We start from the raw sequence: 18,560 nt of genomic DNA on the forward strand, positions 1-18,560 counted from the left end.
AGCCTCATCTAAACCTATTCTCCCAGTGTTGCGCGCGCACACATACACACACACACACACACACACACACTCTTTGTAAATAAATCTTTCAAGATCAAGTTTTTTTTTTCTTTATCTTTTTCCTTCTGACTCACCATGCATAATGGCATGTGCTAATATCTTTTTGTGGATGAATGAATACATCTTTAAGGATAAGAACTCATATTGAATAAAAGCAGTAAATAATATGTAGGATATGTGATTTATTTAGCAACTGCTGAGAACCCACTATGTGCCAGGCACTGTGCAAGCCCTTATTAGGAAGTAAATATGAGAAACTCCCTGCCTTCCAATGGCCACTAGACTAGTGGTGAGCGAGACACATATTGCGATAATTTGAGGTCAGTGCTGTGATGAGGGAAAGGATGGGGTACTGCTAGAACAAAGAAGGAAAAGCTAAGCAAACTGAAGGCCAGCAAAGTCTTCCTCCATCTCAGGCCCACCTTCAATCCCTGAACAGAACTTTGTTTCTCAAAATAGGTACTTGAAGGTCTAGAAAGTTCATGAAGCAAAGACAGTCAACCTAATGAAGAATCAGCACTACGCATTGTGATGTCACAATGCCTGCAGAGGGTAGAACTATTCGTTGTTACACCATACTTTGGGGGAAATTTCCATAGAAGCAGTTTCCTGTCTCAGTTTGGATATTAGCACAACAACGCAGTTGAATTCTGTGACGCCCACTTGACAATATTGGAGTTATTGATGGTTCCTTATTTCTATTGCCAGTTTATGTTCCTGCCTGAGACCTCCAGCTCTCATAAGGGCTCCAGATGCTGAAAGCCTTTTGCATGTCTATGTGGATATGTAGCTGCATATGTCTCTTCATGTGCATGTTTATGTTTATATATATGTGAATATAAATATGTAAATATATATATGTACATAAACACATATATATATTTATGTGTGTAAACATATCCTCCAGCTTTTTTATTATGACCAATTAGCTCTGACACGTGTCTTGACAGCGGTAGGATTCAGCTGGTTTGCATCAGTTTAGCAGAACCATACCTAATTTTGTATTGGGTTTGGCAGACCACTTATTAGAATGGCACTTGTAATCAGGGTTCTCTCTAAGGTGGGCACCTGGGCAGTTGCCCAATGTGAAAATCACAAATTTACATTTCTTACTCTTTTATAACATTCATCTGTGCAAAAACATATTCTAAGCGCCCATAGTAATGTTCATTCCGTCCACAGGTGAAAAAAATTGCAAGTGAGTATGCCAATCAAGAAGCAATATGGAAATGGAAATATCTTAAATAACAGTTTTATTGGTTTTTATCAGGTATTATTTAATATTTTTTCATTAATAGTTTGAAACTCTTTCTTATAATCTATCTTTGTTCTGTTGTTCTTATTTAAGTATTAAATCCATGAAATAATAAACTACCTTTTGGTATATCAGTTTTTTTTTCTATTTAAAATGATCATTAGGGCAGAGAACCAGTTGTTAAATTATTTGAATCCACCACTGTGACTTGAGTGTCTGAACAAGGCTCATTCCAGAAGTCACTAGACTTCCTCTGGTTCAGACACTGGCACTTCTGAAGGACAAATAAAGTAGCAGGTGCCAAGCCATCTCTGTGGAAAGAATGTTCTGTAGTAATAACAGAAGGAGAAAATGTGTTTATGATGTGAAGTATACTTGCATCCAAAGAAACGGAGCCATGCGTTTTAGTTCTGAGCAGGAGACCAGGCTCCATTCTTGGAAAAAAATAACAATTCTCTCCTGTACTCTTAACAGTTGTTTAATTTTATCTAGTCTTGTGCCATTCTTTTACTTTTCAGTCTAGGTATGAACCCCTCAACCCATGGACTCCCTAACCATGTCGATGAGGGTAGTATTGTCAAGGACTCTACTAATGGGGTGGGAACCATGTGTTTGACTATATCACTTGTTTCTAATAACAGCTCCTTACTCAACTACTGAAGAAATATTGTCGGAGAATTTAGGCATGTTTTTTACTATAACAGTTACAGGAGGCTAGCCTCAGTAGCTGATCGAACCAGGCTATTTCTGAAAGCAGTTTCTTGAAGGTAGCATCAGTTGAGCTACTTAACTTACTCAGTTCTGACTTTCACCCTGGACAATGTTTTCTTTTTTCTCCAAATTTTAGGTAAGAGACAAAAGACCAACAGGAATGCATAGAAGTTATTCTTCTTCCTAAATCTTGTGTATGGTCTTTGAGAATAAAGATCCAAATGGAGCTTATTGAGTCTCATGACTTACTATTTGTAAACTCTCAGAAAGGTTTGGTAATCCATGATTTGAAAATGGTATTACTAATAATATTATTGATAGGAGAAATACAAGAGAAATATAAGAATTTAGGGGAAAAATAGAGCCGGGGGAAAATGTCAGATGTGCATATTAGAAATTCTCTGGATTCTGTCTCTTAAAGAAAAAGAAAAAGAAAACTTATCTTTAATCATTTGTAAAAGGAACGAATTAAAAAGAAACAAGGTCCTTGGCCCAATAGCCTCCTATCTCCACCATCCACGGGGCTCTATTAGAAGCCTGTGACAGCCCCTGTGTAGGGAAGATAACGTCACTATCCAGAAAAGACCAGCAATGGGCTGATTTTTCAGACATGCTTCAGTCTCCTATAACCAGACAATGGCTAAGCAGGCTGTGCAGAAGAAAGATTGGCAAATCACAAAAGCAGAGACTGATTTTTTTTTTTTTCTTTAGTGCTTAAAAGCAGATGAAATTATCCTTATGGAACAAGCAGCTAGGAATTCTGTACCAATTGCCAGAGCCCCTTATCAGTCTATTCTTATGGTCATCGTGTCTTTTAGTCTGTTTTCAAATCTAAATCTCTTTTGGTTACTAGGTTACATCTCTGAACCCTGACCTGTTGCAACCGAAGGAAGATGCTTTCACTAAAAGGCCCTTTGTTCATTCTATCAGCAGTGTCTAAACTACCTCTTATTTTTATTTTCTACTGGTTACTGAAGAATGTATGTCAATTCCTAGGTTAGTTTCTGCAAAACTCATCTTCCCAAAGACCTTTAAGTATAAATTCCAGTGATTATTAAGCTCACCAATTGTTAATTTAAAATTTATGGAAGCTGTGACATTTAAAACCATGGTTCCTGTGGAAAAAGACTCCTAAAACAAATTCATTCTTGGCATAAAATATCTATCTTTGTATTCTGTTAGAAGATACAAGGGAAAATGATTCTTAATCACATCTCTCCAAGACGTTCGTGCAAGAGGTCAATGCCACTGAAAGACCGACCAAAACACTGAATTTCATTTTGCAAAGGTGCAATTCTGTGTTGATTGAAGCAATGCAGCCACTGTCCTTTCTGCTCTAGCAACAGAATTTACTCCAGATCTGTCTACTTCATTTCTTCTCCACTACGGCTCCATTCATCTACCATCACCTCTTAGCTGGACAACATCAAGACCCTTCCAATGGTCTTTCTCTTTCGACTCTTGCCAACTTACGGCTCTTTCTCCATAGCAGCAGTTATTTAGAATGATGTCATTTTCATGTCCAAACCTCACCAAAGACTTCCAGTTTTCCTTAGAATAAATTCCAACTCCATATTCCATGTGCTGGTGGCCTCCCAGGACCCATGATGAGCCACTTCCTGCCTTTTCTATTATATTCTCCCCCAACTGTTTACATTTTTTTTTCTTTTACCAGAACACTTTAGTTACATTCTTAGGCCTTATATTTCCTCTGCCTGAGTTTAACCTTTCTGGTACCGTGGACATTTTAGTTCAAATGTTCTGTCTTTTGGGTGGCCTTCTACATTCACCAATGTGTTACTGTCTGTGACATAATCCTGTGTACTAGCTTTGTCACACTCAGTGCTATTAGGAATTGTGAACACAAAGACAATGATAATTTTTACCCAACAGGATTATCATCTGAACTTCTGTCAATGGATTATAACTTTATTAGTTTAATTATTAATCTTTGATATGCTGTCTGCATCTGAGGTTGTTCCAATCACATAATCCCATGGTTGGACATTGAGTTATTTGGAAAGATTTTAAAACACGATGTTTTCTAGTAAAAAAATTTCTAGTATGCTGTCAAAGCATATGGCCTGCTCTTGGCAAAGAATAACATCATTGTGAGCATAGAATTGACCAGGTTTCGAGCAATATGTCATAAAAACTTGCCACTTCACTGATATGTGACCTTTATAGCTTGTAGCTTTTAAAATCATATTCTTACCCAGTGCTGCATGTCACTCTCATTAAAATAATAATTAACCCTCTACACTGCTGAGTGGCACTAGTACCTTTTACAAGCAAAGCACATGATTTTATTTTATGGAAAATGAATATAAAAGGTCATGCAAATAACTCAGCTATTTTCTTTTTATAAGTCACCATATAAGCTGGAAGAAAACCAGCACAACTTAATTCACAGAAGCATAAGCCAAGACGTTCATAAGGAAGGAAAAGTGAGGGAAATAAAAGCAGGGAAGTTTTACCTGTAGAGTGGTATGCAGAATTGAGTACCAGAAGCCATACATGATAGATAAATGGAAATCCCAATCTGTGCATGAGTGAGATTTCAACCTCCCAGACTGAATGGATTTCTCCTGCTGCTTTATTAAACTCAGACTTGCAGCCTGGGGTCATTTGCATTTACATTAATGACTTTATATTAATGTAATAACTTTATTACTGTATATAGTCATTGTTTGATCATCCAATTCACAAATAGGTGTTTCTGTTTTTAATAATGATAATAAAACCATTTGAATTTGAAGATGTTAGAGTTACGCTAACAAGTCCAGAACAATTAGCAAGTTTTGTGAATAAGGTAACAGGAAATATTTTAGTTATAAATAGCTGACATAGAACTAAATTGTGCAATCTCATTTTTATAAAAGTGCAAAGACAGAGAAGTAGTTATATTTTTTAAATTTCTACCTTCTTCAAAAACAAATACCAGATAACATGATTAAAATCTTAACTCTGTGTTGATTTGGGTTTATATTCAGAAATTGTCTTATTTTCTAAGTGGAGAAAACACGGAAGATGCCTTCCATTACAACTGAAATATTTCTAGTGGATTGATCCTGAATATTCCTATAGCAAGTGTCTGCTGTGGAAACTAGCCATACAATTTAGCGCTTGATTAAAATTGTGCATAGGAGAGTCATTTGCCAGCAACAAAAGTTTGATGGATGGAATTAAAATATTAATAATATTGTATTGCCAGAAAGACGATTGGATTCTTACAGTGTAATTCCCCAGTTAATATGAAGTCCTTTTTGTTGCAGATAAATATGGTCATTTAGTTCACCTGTAATATTTCCAGTGATAGTGTTACCATCTCTCACTTGTGAAGCTGTAAGTAATAGAAGTTCTTTTGTATTCAAGTTAGAGGTCCAATGGATTCCTGCAGTGATCTCTTCTACTCTCTTTGTGAGTACTCACTATACATATAACCCTTCCATATATGTCCTCAACAGATTTTGAGACACCTGTGAGCACCTGAACCATTCCTCATAAGGCGGCGTTTCTAGTAGCTTAATTATAAAAACCAGTCACTAGTTCTTTGTCTTGCCCGGATTCATTTTTGATGGATTTGGTTCATAACTAAAATGTGATATCTGAAATTAAGTGCAGTTCCTTAGCCATGATTTATATTACTCTTTAGTTATCAAGGCACCATAATTCTATTAATATAACTCAAATTTTGTTGGTGTCTAAATAACCACATACCTCATCATTGACTCATATTATCTTGCAGTCAAACTGTCTTTTACTATGTGTCTAATTACTTCATGTAAATTTTGGAAATCTCTTCAGCAGAAAGTGGTAATTTTATTTGACATAAAGTTCAAAGGAACCAAAATATGTTTTGCTTGTCCACCCTGTCTAGCAGAGCCTCCTTTCATTTCCCACACTTTACATTCATTGGTTATTTAGTTCTTTTTTTTTTTTCTTTCTTTCTTTTTTGTATTTTTCCAAAGCTGGAAACAGGGAGGCAGTCAGACAGACTCCCACATGCGCCCGACCGGGATCCACCCGGCACGCCCACCAGGGGGCGATGCACTGCCCATCCAGGGTGTTGCTCTGTCGCTACCAGAGCCACTCTAGCGCCTGGGGCAGAGGCCACGGAGCCATCCCCAGTGCCCGGGCCATCTTTTGCTCCAATGGAGCCTTGGATGCGGGAGGGGAAGAGAGAGACAGAGAGGAAGGAGAGGGGGAGGGGTGGAGAAGCAGATGGGCGCTTCTCCTGTGTGCCCTGGCCGGGAATCGAACCCGGGACTTCTGCACACCAGGCCGACGCTCTACCATTGAGCCAAACGGCCAGGGCCGGTTATTTAGTTCTTTGTGTTTGTGTGATTTACTGTGGTTTATATACCTTAATTGTTTCCTCCAGATTCTAAACCTTCTAATCTTACTGGACTTCTGAATCACAGGTCACGTGTTTCCATCATATTGTACTTCCTGATCAGGCTATCTCACAGCATTCTCACTCTTTCCTCTGATTTTTCATAGCCAAGTAGTCAATCCACATTAAGATTAATTGCACATAGTTCTGTATTATAGTGGAGGTTTTCACAAATACATACTTTGGCAGCCCAACCAACTAGAACATAAAATGTTTGAAAAGGGGGCTTTTATTCTTTGAACTTTCCTAACACACTTTAATGAAGTATCAAGACTCTGGCTGGTTGGCTCAGTGAATAGAGCATTGGCCCAGTGTATGGACATCCTGGAAATTCCTGATCAGGGCTCACAGGAGAAGCAACCATCTGCTTCTTCTCCTCCCTCTCCCCCTACTCTCCAGCATTTCCTCCCACAGCCAGTGGCTTGACTGGTTTGAGGTTCACCCAGGGCACTGAGTATAGCTCACTTGATTCAAGCATCAGCCCCAGGTGACGTTGCTGGGTAGATCCTAGTCAAGGTGCATGCAGGAGTCTGTCTCACTATTTTCCCTCTTCTCACTTAAAAAAAGAAAAAGTATCAAGCAAACAAAAACCATTGAATGAACTTTTGATAAATGTTAACAATGAAAGAGATTTGTCTATCTTGGTGACTAGGAGGAAACTAGACTTTGAGCTTCACCTTAAATAAAACTTGTCATAGATTTCTGTGAGGCCTTCTCTCCATTCAGGATAATGTGATCTGTGTCTCAAGTGCTGCACCGCAGAAGGTATCGCACAGGAAGAGGGCGCTTCTGAGCATTGTCCCTGGATTATCTTCACTCATTTTCAAAAGATAATGTTGCTTGTTGAGCATGGTTGCCATTTTATCCCTTGATAGATAAATGCAATTTAACATGTTTTGATGTAGAAATATATTTTGCATTATATATTATTTCTGGCTAGACTCGAAGTCTAGTCCTCTCTTTCATGAAGGTTTCAAATTTTTACACAATGTGGTATGATCTGCTCTAAGAAGCACAAGGATATAAGTAAATGTGAATCTCTGTGTGTCCACATTAAAAACATTTATTGAGTGCCCCTGTGTGCCCCTCAACATGATAATTACTGAATTGCTTCTATTTTGTGGATTAAGAAAGTGAATCTTAGAGAAGTTAACTAAATTTCACCCAGTGTACATAAATTGGATGGGATGAAGCTGAGATGCACATCCTCACTGTGGTATTTCACTTTTAACTACTCTACTACATTATTGGAAGAAAGATCAGAGACAGAAAGAAAGAGTTAAAAAATAATTTATTGGGCCCTGGCCAGTTGGCTCAGCAGTAGAGCGTCGGCCTGGCGTGCGGGGGACCCGGGTTCGATTCCCGGCCAGGGCACATAGGAGAAGCGCCCATTTGCTTCTCCACCCCCCCTTCTTCCTCTCTGTCTCTCTCTTCCCCTCCCGCAGCCAAGGCTCCATTGGAGCAAAGATGGCCCGGGCGCTGGGGATGGCTCCTTGGCCTCTGCCCCAGGCACTAGAGTGGCTCTGGTTGCATCAGAGCATCGCCCCCTGGTGGGCAGAGCATCGCCCCTGGTGGGCGAGCCGGGTGGATCCTGGTCGGGCGGATGCAGGAGTCTGTCTGACTGTCTCTCCCCGTTTCCAGCTTCAGAAAAATACAAAAAAAAAAAACCAAAACAAAAACAAACAAAAAAATAATAATAATTTATTAATAGAAATAACTAAATAATAGTGTGGGTCTTGTAGATACTAGTTTAAATTTCTCAGAACACTGAAAGCATCAAATGAGATATCAATACAATGCTTATATCTTATATGCACTTACTAAATATTGGTTAAGTGGCTTGGTCATGGTGGCTTTAAATGTGGTTTTACAGACTACTTTGTTGGATGTTAATGAACACAATAAAATTCTTTCTGACATTACCAGTGATGACACTGGCAACCATCAGATGCATTGAGATGGATTCAGAAATTTTAACAATCAGATTCAAATTTGTCTAATTCCAATTAAAAAGGTAACAGTGTGATTTTGGGCACACATTTCTAGTACCTTTTTCCTGTACTAGGTCTTAATTCTTTCTTTCAAAGCAGATGATAAAGACCTATGTTAAAAACAAGCTATAAGGGCCTGACCTGTGGTGGCGCAGTGGATAAAGCGTTGACCTGGAAATGCTGAGGTCGCCGGTTCGAAACCCTGGGCTTGCCTGGTCAAGGCACATATGGGAGTTGATGCTTCCAGCTCCTCCCCCCTTCTCTCTCTCTGTCTCTCCTCTCTCTCTCCCTCTCCTCTCTAAAATGAATAAATAAATAAAAATTTAAAAAAAAATAAAAACAAGCTATACTTTTGAAACAGCCACACACTGTTTCTCGATTGGCTGTGACTTTACGTAAAGTACACCTGATGGGAGGTAGAAAGAGTAGAAAGTAAAGTACACCTGTTGGGTGGTAGAAAGAGTAGAAAATATTCTCCAGTCTTTTTTATTTATGTATTGATTTGGGGTGATAATGTTTTATTGTGATTTGTTTTGAGTTTCAGCCTTTCAACTAATTAAAACAAAATGGTCAAACATTTTGATTGGCTTTGCATCTGAGGACCGTTTCTTAAAAACCTGGCTTAGATCTAAGGCAGGTCTCCCTAGGGGTGGAGTTTTTAGCATCACAGTTTTCTACGGCAACTCGGAAGTGAACTGATAAATCTCAGCAAGTTCACAAGGTTTCACACCCTATTAGAAAATGAGAACAAAGAAACAACAGAATCAGAGACAAATGATGCGACCGAGTGCCATGAGGAAGTTCATTAGAAACTAAAGACAAAAAAAAACCTACATTCACCGAAAAATGTTTGCATCTTCATGGAAATATCTGTTCTGGATTCAGTGACTGATTTGGGGGGGCGGGTCACAATGACATGAGTGAAATGGCATCCTTTGTTCCCTGAAGCTGCCACCAAAACAAACCGAATTTTAAATATCTTTCCTTTTGAAAGACATTTTTCTTTTTCCTTTCTCTGAACAGTCATCGAGGGGCTTAATTAATGAATTAGTATTTGCAGAAATCTTTGATATTCTGAGATGAAAGGCTTTGCAGAAGGGTAAAGCATTGGCACTAGCAGTAGAATGTCCTCTTGATGACAGAAGGCACAAAGCGTTAGGCTGAAATACATTTGACAACTGCAATTAAAAAGGTTTGATCCTGTTTTCCTGCTCTGTTTTTATCATTCAGGATATGCAGCTAATAGGAAAGGTAAATTCTCATTGGCCAGAAATTGTTGATATACACACACACACATACATTCCCCAGTGGTTAAGGCAGGTGGAAAGTTTATGGGCAGCCTCTTTCTGGGGCAATAAAAGCTTCTTTTATTTCAAATTCTCTTTTTACACCAGTTGCTATTACTCTGAAAAGCTCCTGGCATTTGGAAAGCAATAAGCAGGGCATAAAATCCATTCTTTCCTGAACAGGTCCCATTCCTAGGACTGCTTTTAAACTGACTAGTTTACAGCAAAGAAACAGACAGCTGGGTCTCCTGCAAAGACTCTCAGGAAAAGCAGGGGGCTGGAGACCTGCTAACTACCTGAGTGCAACACATGAGTAATAGATAAGTTAGCAACTGGATCTGTGACTATTTCCTTACACGACTGAAATTCTTTGGATCAGAAATATGATGAAATTAACAGAATTGATGTCAGTTGTGGATAGAGGAAATGACTTTTATGTTTCTACTGTCTCCGGAATACCTCATTCTTAGTTTAGATTTGCAGAAAGTCTTTCTTTTAAGAGAACCCAGTGCCAGCTCCTTCCTAAGTTGGGGTATAAATGGGAGTGAATATAGAGTTGGAGTAGATATTTAGTGCCTTTCCAGGGGAATAAATTCAGACCTCTACCTGATAAAATGAGGGTCTACATGACATCCTTGTAGGGTAAAAAATCAAACCAAAACATTATATGTTTAAGTGTCTATGTTGAGCACCCCTGCATGCCTACCCAGCAGTCAATCTCACCCTCCTTCCTTACTTTGAGGAAATGGTTATCCTCGCCTCTAAGAAAAGTTGGACGAGTCAGCTGAGCTTATTGGATTGAGCTTTACATGGGTAAAATTCTGGCCCAGGAGCTATGTATTGAATCCACTTCTGGTATTCTGGAGACAGTTTTGTAGATGTTAATTATAAGTCTATAAAAGATTCAGAATTGTCGTACCAAGGTCAATTTCAGAACCACAGTAAAAAATATCTAAGAATAAAAAGAACTCTTAGGTCAGAAGAAACTTGGAAAATGGGTATGAATTTGGACGGATTACTTAATTGTGCCTTATGTTGGGTCTTATTCATGTCCTTTGAATGATAACGGTACAAAACTATCCATTGAACTAAAGGAAAGTTATACTCACTCGATAGCTAAAAGATTTAATGTTTCTTAAATTAGTAAATACTTTAGTAGAGAAAAGTATGGTCAATTTATGGGGTTAGTTGCTTCAGGAAGTAGGATTTTATCCCTCAATTTGTTCTATAGGTACTTATGCAAGAGTGAATAAAATTTGCCATTGCTGGGTTCCAAGTGTGATTAGGTATCCTCCAAGTCCACTCTTCTGAAAAACAGAGAAACATGTCCAGAGAGCTCGAGGCAAACTTGCTAGAGGAGCTCAGGGTGGTTGTGGTGAGGATTGAGCACAAGGAGTGTTTGTATTTTCAAGAGGGATCTAAGTTACCTTTAAAAAAGCTTTAATGGAGGAATTGTCAGGAGGTATAATGATAGCCACATAGAGAGCAGGATATGTGGCCAAGGACATGGCTGAGGAATCACCAGTGTAGGAAGAGAGAGGCTCCATATTTCTACTCTAGAGTTCGTGATTAGCCCCAAACCATGGGTTCTTGTTGCTATCTGCTGCCATCTGTTAATCTGAAAATGTCATGTGGGTTGATTTTTTTTCTGTTAATTTAAATAGCTTCCTGCAATGTTACTTTTGATGATTGCAAGTGTGGCTATGCTATAGATGATTTCTGCATAAACAGATTGGCAGTTTACTAGCTTTAAAATATGGGCCTAGTTCCACAAAAGCTCTTTATGGGTAAAGGCATATAGAGATAGACAGTTTCATTATGAGCACTGAATAAACACTATCTATGGCTGTGTGGTCCATAGCTTACATTAATTTTTGCAGGCCACAGAAATTTTAATTTTGGACTGTACATCAAGGTAATGGATTATTTTAGAGAACCTTGAAGTTAATCCTCTATGGCTATTCATTGGAGCTTGATAAGCACCAGGTCTCCTAATTCAATTGATGGACCAGATCCCTGGAAATTCCCCAACTCCTGTATTTTAAAGGATGTCCACCTTTCGGGCTTTCACTTCTCCCCTTCATTAGAAATGCAATAGTTTGTATATGAATGCTGAAGTTTGGTTTTTGAAAGTTCTTGAATACATGGTTGGTTTGAGGGGAGGGAGGAGGTGGTTTTAGAAATAGATGGTGCTTGCCTCCCACAGTCACAACCACACTGTCATCTGTCTAGATATGAATAAACCATGGAATGCTTGCTACTTATAAGGTCAGATGCAGAGCAAAATTGTAGTTGTCCCAATTTACTATCCTTGGAAATTTTAAACAAAGCCTCTGGTCAAGGACTTTATCCATATACTAGTTTATTAACACATTAAAATCTAGTTGGCAAAGTTGTCTTCCCCTCCGTTCACCAATGTGTGTTCTTTCTCTTTCTTATTTCAGGTCATCGTGGAACACTTTTTCACTCCAGCCCACTCCCTTCTTTTGCCATCCTTTCTCTAATTCTTTAGTCACACTGAGTTTTCTGAGGCTGATAAGGATCCAGCAACACATCTGTCCTGGGAACTCACATTTTAAAGAAGGGGATGCTTAGGCTTAAAAAACATGAGAGTGATTTAGAAGACATAGTCTCAGTGCCCCTGAGATCACATTCTGGAGTGGTTAATAAGCTTGGTAGAAAATTTGTTTCTTCTTTTTAGGGTGTGTTTATCTGCTTTTGGTTCATAACTTTTATCTCTTGTCTCATTATCAATGCATTCAGATGATGCTCAGCCAAGAACGTAAATTTGCCTCACAGTATGAAGGCGGGGAAGTATGAGCCCTCAAGATGATGGCTGCACAAATTAGCAACCACCTGCCAATTTCCTCAAGACCTAGACCCAGTGTTCTAATTTAAAATTTTATGATGATCTATATATTCTCGGTCTGCACTATAGAGGAAACCTGTTGACTCTGTCTCTCTGAAGTCTGTGTTCATCATGAAGTCACCTCCTTGTCTCCTCTTAGACACACAGAATTAGCAAACATCAGCTTTTCTGTTCTCCAAGTACAGGAATTACTAACTCATTCCTTTCTCTGCTCCTTGCTAAATTTCAGCTTCTTGTGATAGAGCCACATAGTCTCACAGCAAATCTGTGCTTCAAATGTTAGTGATTATCAAAGGTTTTAGTTATTAATATCTTTAAAATAATTAAATAAGTAAATGCTTGCAGAACTATGATGGGCTTTATAAAACTAATTTGTCATTGTAAATTTTTCAATCCACAATGTCACATAGTGTATCATGTATTTGGAAACCATACTTTCACTATTTCTGAATCAGTATCTCTCTTCTATCTCTTTTTTCCTCCCTCCTTACCACACATAGCACCTTTTATAAATGATGCAGGGTATAGCGGGTGTTATATTGAATGGAACACTTGAAACCATGTCTACATACACACACTCACACACATACTAAAGTAATATACAGCATTTAAATAATTACCACAAACCTACTTTAATTTTTTGAAAATAATTTTTCCTTGAAAAGTTGACTCTAACTAGACACAGTAGTAAATCTAAATTAAAAGACTTCTGACAAAACCAGTCAAATAAAGTCAATTGAAGATGACCCCACTGCATTGTGGAAGAACATAAGCCACACTAAAATTTTCATTTTATAGTGATTTAAACCTAGATACAGGGGAAATTATTTATTCAAAGTCATTGAAAATGTTAGAAACTTCACACACTGTCAGACTCAGAGGGTACAGGAAAAGTATAGTGGTTAGCTCAGGACAATCCATTATGTTAATTAGCATTTTGAATTTATCTCCAATACTGAGGAATATTTTCTACTAAGAAGAGACCCTGAAACTAAGTGGAGAGGTTGGAGAAGCAAAAATATAAGTCTCACTCTTCAATAGGGATGATCGCTACAGGCATACAAAGACAACCAAGCCAACAAACAAGGAACAATGTGATCGCAACCATAAGAGAGGTATGGACAAAGAAATCAGTCCAATGTGGCTATTTCCTGGAGATTCAGAGAATACATCATTAAGAGTGTGATTCTTGTATTTAGTGCTCCAGGGAACATGGGATTGCACTTGAAGGGGGGGGGGGAGTGAGCAGCTGGGGGCAGAGAGTTAAGTATGCCCAGAGCACAGAGAAATAGAAAGGGGGATCCAGTGGACTGTGGAAGGGCAGAAGAGCTGGAGAGCAGGTCTGAAGCTGGGCAGGAAACAAGTCATTAGAGGACCTGCCTTACTGCACTAAGTAGTTTAAGGTTTATTTTAATGGCAACAGTGACAACTTGACCAATTGCAGGGAGAGAATCCCATGGTGAGATATTGGGACATGACAAGGGTGGGTACAGAAAATAAAATGGTCCTGGGTTAGAAGAGCATTTGTGTAAATGGATGGAAAGGGGTGGTTTCAAGAGATGAGTAAGAGGAACTTAGAGATTGATAGGAGAGTTTGAGTGACATAATTTAATGTTCAAACCAAGACAATTTTGAGAATGTATGGAGGATATACTACTAATAATTATGCCAGAATGACAGGCATAAACCAGGACTGTCTTGGGCTACCAAGGACGCATGCTCACCCTGAGGATAATACAGGCCACACATATAAAGTCCTTGCTGGCCACAAAACTAAGAGGCTAGAAGAAAGCAGCCTTGATTAATGGTGTTCAGGAAGACAAGAAGTCTGACAACAACTTAATATATTAGTACTCACAGGAGCTTTTGCATTTTAAAAGACTCTATTTGAAGAACTGTAATGCGTTAACTCCAAATAATCACTTTCTAATGTTTGCCTGGGCCCTAACCCAGATTCATTACATCAGAAGTCTTAGGGATAGAGCCTATACATTAACATTTTTAAAAATATTACCAGATGTTTCTGATATGGAGCCAATGTTAGGAACCACTAGATTAAAATAAAACCTTCTTGATAGAACTGTTCATTTCCTATATTTATTTATATCTATTTAATTCTCTTTTTTTTTTTCAGAACAAATTGTAATCCATTTTACTTTTTATTAGATTTATAAGATGACACTAGTTAACAGAATTATACAGGTTTCAGGTGCACAATTGTACAACACATCATTTGTACTCTATATTGTGTGTCTACTACCCCAAGTCAAGTCTCCATCCACCATTTATCCTCCTTATACTCTCCTCCACATCCTCCCATCTCCTTTTCCTGGCAATCACCACTTTGCAACAGCATGATGGACCTGGAGAGCATTATGCTAAGTGATATAAGCCAGTCAGAAAAAGACAAGTTCCATATGATTTCACATATGTGGAATATATCTATTCAAGTTCAAGTTCTTAATATATCTTTTTTTAATTTTTTTTTTTTTTTTTTTTGGTAAACTAGGGACTGAGTCCCTTTGAAGAAATAAATAGGATTCATTTATAACTGGCATATTAACTGTGTATATGCAAATCATGGTGCTCAGATAGTTGAAAGAATATTCTTTTAAGTGGTTAAACAGAACTTTATATAATCTTGTTTACACAACTAATTTATTGAACAAACTCTTTTTCATAGATAGTACAAGGGCAAACTTCAGTTCCACGACCTTCTGAATTATCACAGTGTCCATATTGGTGGGGGTTTAAATTAATGAGTTTTTAGAGAGCTGATTGTTGAGCTGTCAAGACCAAAACACTGATAGCGGTAATACAGAGCTTTTTAATCTCAGGGAATAGATGAAGTTTTCCTAGATGGTAGCTGATCTACAAGATATTTGTATTTCATACTGCTAATAAATGTTCATTAAAACATGTTTCATTATTAATTATACCGACTAGCTTTCAGAGATCCAGTAAATTGTATCCCTATTATAACAAACGTATTTAATTACAGAAGTTCAGTAGTAAAGCTTATTTTTGTGAAGCAGTTTTATTAGATGTGTCATATGCTTCAAAAATCACAGAAGCAGACCTCACAATGCATGAAGAATGTTTAAATATGCCAGAGTAGAGATGACTGCATTATTTGATAACCGATCTCCAATTTACAATGACCACTTTTTATTTTGCTTTAGCATTAGTCTTAACGCACGGTGGACTGGCCACTGCCTGGTATTAAATAAGTGATAGGCATCACCCACTTTGTATCTCTCGTGCCAATATATATCATCTGTGGTGTCTGTGGTTATACCTTGGCCACACAATATTAAGCCATGGTAAGTCATCCCTACCCAGAATGAGAATTGCATCAGGACATCTGGGTGCTTTTACATGGTCAGAACTTCTAATGAGAAATAGACTCATGAAGTGGTAACTACTGTACAGCTAATAAATTTGAGGTTTACTGTATATATTATAATTTGCACTGGGGGAATGTCACCAGTGTTAAGCTAGAGGAAAATGAGGCCCCAGGAGGTTCAATGAGTAGTCCCACATTATACAGAAAATCAGGCAAGCAGATGGGGGCACAATAAGCAGAGATACAGAATTACTGACTGTGCTCAGGAGATTTGGAGAGCAAAAATTTAAACGTTGCCTCTGTTACCTGCAATTCTATAGCAATGGTCTAGATGTTCCATGTCTTGAACTCAGAGTTCTTTTACATGATGTAGACAAGTCCTATCAGAGCCACCAGGCTTTTATTAGCAAATTACTATAGTGTCTAGCACCAGGAACCCCCCCCCCCAAATGTGTTAATCTCCTCACTGTCCCCTGAAAGCTGCACTGTGATTGCGTCTGCTTCTAGCTGGATCTCAGCTGCTACTCATCATTTTCACTAAGATAATGTTTTAGATTTATTTGTTCCTGAATGATGGTCTTAAAAGTGAATTCTACTGATGGTATTTTGGGGTACTGGAAACAGCTATCTAGTGAGATTATAAAAAACAAATCTCTACCTCTGAGGAGGCTCTCAGGATGACCTCAATCCACTTTAAAGAATATTAGAATAGAAACTCATCAATACATGAGGACTTTGCACTAGATTAGTCCTAAATTCCCTTTATGACTAAGATTCCAAGTTTACCTTGACAACTAGAATTAGAGGGGACATTTGGTTGGACCCACTAATTTAAATCTCCTTGAGGACTAGACAAATGTCTCTTTCACCTTGTTTTTCCTGTGTCTACAATTATGCCTATTCTTGGGCCCTGAAATTAAGCCAAAAGGGGCCTCTGAGACATAGAGAAGTGGAGTGACTCTTCCATGTTCCTGCAAACTTACTGGCAGAACATGGAACCATCACTTCATATTTATATAGAAAGAGCTAGCACAATGCAGGGTTACATCTTGGCTCTCTAGGCACGTGTTAAATATTTTAATTGCTATTATTTTTAGCCTGGCCTCATCCATTCTCAGTGCTCCATTCCTTGTATTACACATATTCATAGGGTATATGTGTATGTATGGGCATTTAATAGGTTTGTTGACCTTCCTAAGAAGTGACATGTAGGTATCTTTTTTTTTATTTCAGTTTGTTGAGAAATTAAATTGTGGTTTATTTCTCTCTTGAGTGTAATATAAACAAGGAGGCATAAAATAAACAAGGAGAATGTGCTCTTTTAATAAAGCTACATCACCTTGACCAAAATTCCATCTTGAGTTTCTATACAACAAACTAAACTATATTTTACCAGAAACTTTGAGTTTGGTTGGTGTGTTTGTTCTCTTTTTCTTCTGTTTTGGCTCCAGGAAGAAGGCACTCATATTCTTAAGCTTTGGCTGTGAGTGGCTTGCTTTAGACTCAGTAGAAATAATTAGCAGGGATAAGTATCTAACAAGAGAATTAGGCATTTATATGAGTAAAAATAACATCTGCAGTGACATGATAGAAATGATACAGACCATTAAATCTCACACATCAGGGCATAAACAGATCACCAGCTGAGGTCAGAAAAAAAAATCTCCCCTCATGGTTTAATATTGTACAATTAAACAAATTTGAGGATTTTCTCTTAGTTTAGAACATTCATTATCATTGAGCCTCGACTACAAACTCCTGGTTCTTGACTGTCTTCTTCTCACAATTTCTAATGGCCTAAACACTCAAGGTGGACACTAAAATCCACACTGTCCTTACTACCATAGACATTCCCAACATGTGTCCCCATGGGTTTCCTATTTTGCCACTCAGTGAATAAGTGGTGTGGAACTTTCTACTCTCTGTATGGTTGATAGCATTCATTGAGGAGATGAGTGACCAATGTTTGATGGATAAGCTTGTTGTTAAGCATTGGTGTAAATTTCAAAATAAACTAAAATTTGCTTTTATTCCTTCCTTTAGAATTCACTGCAATAGAATTCCTGCAATAGAATTCACTATATGTTACTATCTTAATTATTTAATGATGACCTACTATGTGACATACATTGTTCTAGGTGCTAAGCATATAACAATAAATAAAACAAATAAATCATTTGCCTTATAGAGAAGACATACAATTAAAGGGCAATTTTAAAATGCCCAAACAAGCTTTGTGCAGTGGCAGTATCATAGCCAATGAGGTTTATATGAGGTGCAATTATTGCTAATTGAAATGTCCAAACAAATAACAACTGACAAAATAAATGCAGAAATAGACAATTCAGTAATAATGAATTTTGATATTGGATAGAACAAGTAGGTAGCAAATCAATAAAGAAATTGAAAACTTGAACACCACTAGGGCTAACTAGACAAAACAGACTTCTACAGAACTTTCCCCAATGTACTCTTCTCAAGTGTACACAGAGCATCTACCAAGATAGGCCATATGCTGAGCCATGAAGCAAACCTTAATGTACATACATATTTTGAAGAATAGAAGTGATACAGAATATGTTCTCTGATCACAATGGAATAAAATTAAAAATCAATAACAGAATAAAATTTAGAAAGCTCTCAAAT

General features: G+C 37.8%; 1 pseudogene; it reads left to right on the plus strand.

The window, feature by feature from the left end:
- Nucleotides 1–18,144: 18,144 nt before the first annotated feature.
- On the plus strand, nucleotides 18,145–18,227 carry LOC136383607 (U4 spliceosomal RNA; annotated as a pseudogene).
- The last annotated feature ends 333 nt before the right edge of the window (nucleotides 18,228–18,560 follow it).

Source organism: Saccopteryx leptura, chromosome 11 (assembly GCF_036850995.1).
Source record: "Saccopteryx leptura isolate mSacLep1 chromosome 11, mSacLep1_pri_phased_curated, whole genome shotgun sequence".
NCBI classification, from domain to species: domain Eukaryota; kingdom Metazoa; phylum Chordata; class Mammalia; order Chiroptera; family Emballonuridae; genus Saccopteryx; species Saccopteryx leptura.